Source organism: Artemia sp. Qi Xiang Cuo, chromosome 10 (genome assembly GCF_049724085.1).
Source record: "Artemia sp. Qi Xiang Cuo chromosome 10, ASM4972408v1, whole genome shotgun sequence".
Classification (NCBI taxonomy): domain Eukaryota; kingdom Metazoa; phylum Arthropoda; class Branchiopoda; order Anostraca; family Artemiidae; genus Artemia; species Artemia sp. Qi Xiang Cuo.
This window is the reverse complement of record NC_142803.1, coordinates 61,826,328-61,832,722: the sequence shown is the minus strand read 5'-3', so window position 1 is coordinate 61,832,722 and position 6,395 is coordinate 61,826,328. Positions and strand designations below refer to the sequence as shown.

General features: G+C 31.8%; 1 pseudogene across 1 annotated transcript; it reads right to left on the bottom strand.

Annotated features, from left to right (window-relative positions):
- Positions 1–764: 764 nt before the first annotated feature.
- LOC148948002 (uncharacterized) lies at positions 765–4,714 on the bottom strand (annotated as a pseudogene). Its single transcript, XR_016142372.1, has 5 exons — positions 4,673–4,714; positions 4,452–4,461; positions 4,030–4,200; positions 3,256–3,426; positions 765–1,946 (listed from the first exon to the last, which is right to left on the bottom strand). The product of XR_016142372.1 is annotated as an uncharacterized LOC148948002 (transcript).
- Between the last annotated feature and the right edge of the window lie 1,681 nt (positions 4,715–6,395).

The window sequence follows — 6,395 nt, the reverse complement described above, 5'->3', positions numbered from 1 at the left end:
TATTTTGGGCTCCCCTCCACCCTAAAAATTTTCTAGCTAAGAGTAAATTAAATATATGAGTAAAATAAAGGCACTGATATTTTTTGCATTAAATTATTATAATAGAAATTATAAAATATTAAGCAATATGAACAAATTAAAAAAAATTGTTTTTGTCAATGGATACATGGGTCCCGTTTCTTTAGCCCTTTCATTTGCTTAATCTTTTGTTATTTTTAGGGAACTAAATGAAAAAAATGACAACTAATTTTTTATTCTTTTCTGGCGTAAATTTTTTTGTTGTTTAGAAATCACAACCACTATGAATTCAGTTATGGACAATGTATACTTCTCTTTCTATTGGGATTATCAATTTCAGTGGAAATTATTTTCAGAAGATAGGGATTTGCCTTCTTTGGTTTGTGTGTTTCCCCATTGGATGGATGAAAAAAACAATCTTCACTTTCAAAAAACATAATTCCCAGAAAATTATATAAATATCAAAAGTGCTAATGTAAATATAAAAATTAACCAGACTGGAATAGCAATAATTTTTCATCAAAAACCTTGATGTAGACAAGCACTTCTTACATTCATCACTTTTGTTACGAAAATTGCTAAAGAAATTAAACACATAAAAAAACATTGAACAAAAAACTAATTTGATGTATTACTAATTGGTTGTAAGAATAATAGCCACAAACAAATAAGGCCACAGCTTGTGTTACAAAAATCTTCCTTTACTCCTCTATGTATTTTTTGTAAAACTTGTATAGCGAAATTTGTGAAAACCTACTGCTTGTAAAAATTGAAAAAATCAGAAGCTTTTTTGCACATATGAGAGGTTTTTCACCTGATTACAGTCTTTGATAAGTATTAAAACAACTTGCAAAGAACATTTCTCAAATACATCACATACATACATACATACATGTAATTGGCTACTCACCCGTATGCCACCTTTGGTGTTTGTTCAAATTTACTGCTTGAGGAAAGGTTTGGTCATATATGCATTCTTTGATGGGTTTTCAAACTTGATGACTGAGCAAAGATCTTGTCACAAACATCACATTTAAAAGTTTTCTCACCCTTATGAATTCTTTGATGTTTTTTCAAGCTTATAGACAGAGAAAAGATCTTGTCACAAACATCACACTTAAACGGTTTCTCACCCGTATGCAGTATTTGATGTCTGTTCAACTGTGATCCTTGAGAAAAGGTTTGGTCACATACATCACATTTAAACGGTTTTTCACCCGTGTGCACTCTTTTATGTGTGTTCAAATGTTGTGCCGTAGAAAAGGTTTTGTCACAAACATCACACTTAAACGGTTTCTCACCCGTGTGCTTTCTCTGATGGTTTTTCAAATTTTATGACTGAGCAAAGGTCTTGTCACAAACAGCACACTTATAAGGTTTATCCCTTGTATGTATTCTTCGATGGTTGTTCAAACGTGCAGAAAGAGCAAAATTTTTGTCACATACATCGCACTTATACAGTTTTTCACCGATATGAAGTCTTTGATGTCTGTTCAAATGTGATCCTTGAGAAATGTTTTGGTCACACACATCACATTTAAAAGGTTTCTCACCCGTATGCACTCTTTTATGTGTGTTCAAATTTTGTGCCGTAGAAAAGGTTTTGTCACAAACATCACACTTAAATGGTTTCTCACCTGTATGAATTCTTTGATGCGTGCTCAAGTCTGAAGCCTGAAAAAAGATCTTGTCACATACCTCACATTTATATTCCTTTCTCTTTTTATGAATTCTTTGATATCTTTCCAATTTTCTATACTTTTTACTTTGTAGGGAACTTTTCAAACCTATTTTCTGATTTTTTAAGCCTTTTCCTTCAGATTCTGATGCACAAGCATTTGAGAAACCACTCGTAGGTGGATTTTTTGAAACAAACAGTGACGTATTTCCCTGTAAGAGAAGACCGGGCACGTGTGGTGAAGAGTGACCTAAAAATTTTAAAGTCTCGAGTTAAAAAAAAACAAAAACCGAATAACACAAAAAATCGAAACTCATAAAACAGAAAACAAAATAAATATCTTTCAAAATTTTTGAAAGTCTACAGAGTTTAAACAAAGAAAACAATAGGTTATATCTTTCGATAGGTTTTAACAACTAATTTTATATTCGATCCCTCTTCTCTCCCTCATGGTTATACTTATATTAGCCTTTAAAATTAGTTGTTCTAATGTAACAAAAGAGCAAAAGAGAAAACCTTAAAACATCAAAAATTTTACGATCAAACGATCAAAACGTTTATGTTTTAATCATTAACTTTACGATAAACATTATGAAACAAAAACTTTATGATTACGTTTTCTCGATCCCTCTTCTCTCCCTCATGGTTATACTTATATTAGCTTTTAAAATTAGTTATTCTAATGGAACGAAAGAGCAAAAAGTATACCGTACTGTAAATCAAACCGTAAGTGAAGGAGAGGAAACACTACAAAAAATACAGTAACTAAAAGATGTAGAGCTAAAAGAATGCACATCACATGTTGAAGTTAGAAATTTTTGGATAGCCACAAAGCTTTGGATTTAAAAAAAACACAAAAGTCACGTTTTCTCAGGTCTTACAAATAACATTCAAATAAGGATAAACATTCTTAATAGGCTGTGAACAACAATAAAAAAAAAATCCTGATATTTCGGTCACACATAGTGACATCACCCTCAGAAAATATCAGGTATTTTTTGTCATCGTTTTTATTTTGTATAAAAGATTCATCCCTATTTGAACTGTTATTTGTGAGACCTAAAGAAAACGTGACTTTTGTCGTTCTAAATACAGACAAAAAAACTTTTGACTTCATCTGCACCAAATGAATTTGGTATTTTTTTTTAATCTAGCGTTTTCAGTAAACACATATTCTAGACTTAAAATTTCTGGTAGGCAGTACAGATAATAACAGCATTTTTTTTCAGTTTCTTTCAAATTCAATTTGAAATCAAAATAATAGACAAATTTACCCCTTTATTTGAAGACAAAAATATACACTATAAATGTGGATTGTATAATTTATATTGAGATATAGTTTTAGGGCTTATTATCAAGCTTTTTAAAAAATAATAAAACCTGCAAAACTTCTTTCAAGTGAAAATTTAAAAATGCTCATGAAATACTATAAGCAACTGCACAATGGAAAAATATAAAACAAAAGTTTCATCTTAAGATCAAGTCCCTTTGTCCTATTTTTGTCCTATAGAATAATAACCAATACATTCCGATCAACAAAAACAATGTTTCAGAAGTACCTTCATTGTTAGAACATTTGGGTTGCAATTCCTTGGTGTCGTATTCAAACTTACATGGTCCTGAAATACTAGGTAAGTTAGGCAAGGGAACATCTTCACGTTTTGGAGACAAAAGATGGCTTGGAAAATGAAAGGGCTTCTCAAGGTCACTCGGTAAAGCGTCTTCAAATTCTAAAACAAATTTCAAATTGAACAGACGTAGAAAAATTTAACAATAATGGTTATTAAATACATCTGACTGCTTTTTCTTTTTAGTAACGTGTAAAAATGTAAATATACAAACATTTTGTACATGCATAAAATTAAATGTATATGCTATTCAGGTTTTTTCTCCAATCGTTTTTAAAATCTGCTTTTTATAAAGCAAAAGAAAACCTGAAACATTCAACAAAATTCATTAAAATAGAACAGGGGTTCCCAACCTTTTTTACTCTAGAGCACATTCTAAAATATCGGTAGGGTGGCGAAAAACTTGAAATCAAAATAATATACAGTTTTACCTCTTTATTTAAAGACAAAACATACACTATGAATGTAGATTGTATAATTTATATTGAGATGTAGTTTTAGGGCTTATTATCAAGCTTTTTGAAAAATATTAAAATCCGCATAACTACTTTCAAGTGAAAATTTAAAAATGCACATGAAATACTACAAAAGCGGTTTGGCAAACAACTGTACATTGGAAAAAGATAAAACAAAAGTTATATCTTAAGAGTAAGTCCAATAATCCAATACATTTCGATCAACAAAAACACAATGCTTCATATGTACCTTCATTGTTAGAACATTTGGGTTGCAATTTCTTGGTGCCATATTCAAATTTACATGGTCCTGAAATACTAGGTAAGATGGGCAAGGGAACATCTTCACGTTTTGGTGAAAAAAGATGGCTTGGAGAATGAAGGGGCTTCTCAAGGTCACCCGGTAAAGCGTCTTCAAATTCTAAGACAAATTTTAAATTAAACAGACGTAGAAAAATTTAACAGTAAAGCTTATTACACAAATCTGACTGCTTTTTCTTTTTAGTTATGACTAAAAATGTAAATATACAAACATTATGAACATACATGAAATTAGATGTATAGGCTATTCAGGTTTTTTCTCCAATCGTTTTTAAAATCTGCATTTTATAAAGCAAAAGAAAACCTGAAACATTCAACAAAATTCATTAAAATAGAACAGGGGTTCCCAACCTTTTTTACTCTAGAGCACATTCTAAAATATCGGTAGGGTGGCGAACAACTTGAAATCAAAATAATATACAGTTTTACCTCTTTATTTGAAGACAAAACATACACTATGAATGTAGATTGTATAATTTATATTGAGATGTAGTTTTAGGGCTTATTATCAAGCTTTTTGAAAAATATTAAAATCCGCATAACTACTTTCAAGTGAAAATTTTCATATGTACCTTCATTGTTAGAACATTTGGGTTGCAATTCCTTGGTGCCATATTCAAATTTACATGGTCCTGAAATACTAGGTAAGATGGGCAAGGGAACATCTTCACGTTTTGGTGAAAAAAGATGGCTTGGAAAATGAAGGGGCTTCTCAAGGTCACCCGGTAAAGCGTCTTCAAATTCTAAGACAAATTTTAAATTAAACAGACGTAGAAAAATTTAACAGTAAAGCTTATTACACAAATCTGACTGCTTTTTCTTTTTAGTTATGACTAAAAATGTAAATATACAAACATTATGAACATACATAAAATTCGATGTATAGACTATTCAAGTTTTTTCGCAAATCGTTTTTAAAATCTGCTTTTTATAAACCAAAAGAAAACCTGAAACATTCAACGAAATTCATCAACATAGAACAGGGGTTCCCAATCTTTTTTACTCTAGCACATTCTAAAATATCGGTAGGGTGGCGGGCACCACCTATTTTAAATCGACATGTGGTGACGCTGTCTAATTAATTCAAAATTTGATTTTAGTAAAAACAATAAGGCGGAAATACAAAGATACAAAACACCAGGTTTTATTTAGTTGAAAAACACATCCTGCCAGTTCTATACTTAATAGGAAATTGAGAAATCCCCACTTACTAGCTATGTGCGTCAGTGAGCCCCAATAAGATGTGGTTGATGAAATCTATAAAAGATACATTTTATGGGATCGGGAAGCTTTATACTAAATTTACGCCAGACTGACCTCTGGTCCGTTGATTTTAGAAAAAACTTAGAATATTGTTGGATTATTGTAAGTGTTCAAGTATCTTATTGTATTGTACTTTAGTGAAGCTTTCTTATATTTATTGGTTCCCTGGGAAAGCCAGTCCCAGTGGCTTATATATTATCAGACCCTGTATCGTTGTGTGTTAGCTGAATAAAAATATTGTGTTATAGACAACCTCTCTACAATCTTAATTTAGTCCCTCGAATATTCCCAGCTGGTACGCCCCATTAGTCAGGTCCTAGCCTAAGGCACACTACCAAAGTTTAATTACCTTAGGGCCATAGCTATCTCCCCTATAAAGGCAGTAATAAAGGCATAGACTACAACCTCACCCTATAACCTTAAAACCAATTTACCGCAGCTGGTGGCAGTTGGAAAAACTCGGCCGAGAGGACTAAATACAAATCGTATATTGGAAGAAAAATGGCTTTACTAGACGAGACTATGGTTTCACTATCAACGGTACTTGAAATTGCCAAAATTATACCAGAATACGCGGGAATTTCAGATGTAGATGAGTTTATCGAAAAATTGAAAATTTTTGACGAATTAACTTAGTCGTTTGACGGTAATGCCAAAGATCAATGCTTTTTAGCTAGATTAAAGGGAAGCGCCCTTAAACCTTTTGAGGCAATTAAGGAAAAAGAGCCTAAGCACATTAGCACTCTAGTTGAATCTTTTAAAACAAGGTTCATAGAAACGAGTGTTTCCGAGAGGCTAAGAACAGAGGTAGTGACATTCAATACGTCAACTAGTATTAGGAAATATGCAGACAACATTTGAGGGTCTGTTTGCTTACAGTTAGAGAAAGGCGGAAGTGATAAGACGGTACGAAAAGAACAATTACATACTTTTACGCAAGGGTTACCAAAAAAAGCTAATAAGACTAATATTATCACGAAAACCAGAAAATCTAGAGCAGACTATAATCTTAGTAGAAACAGAAATAAAAAT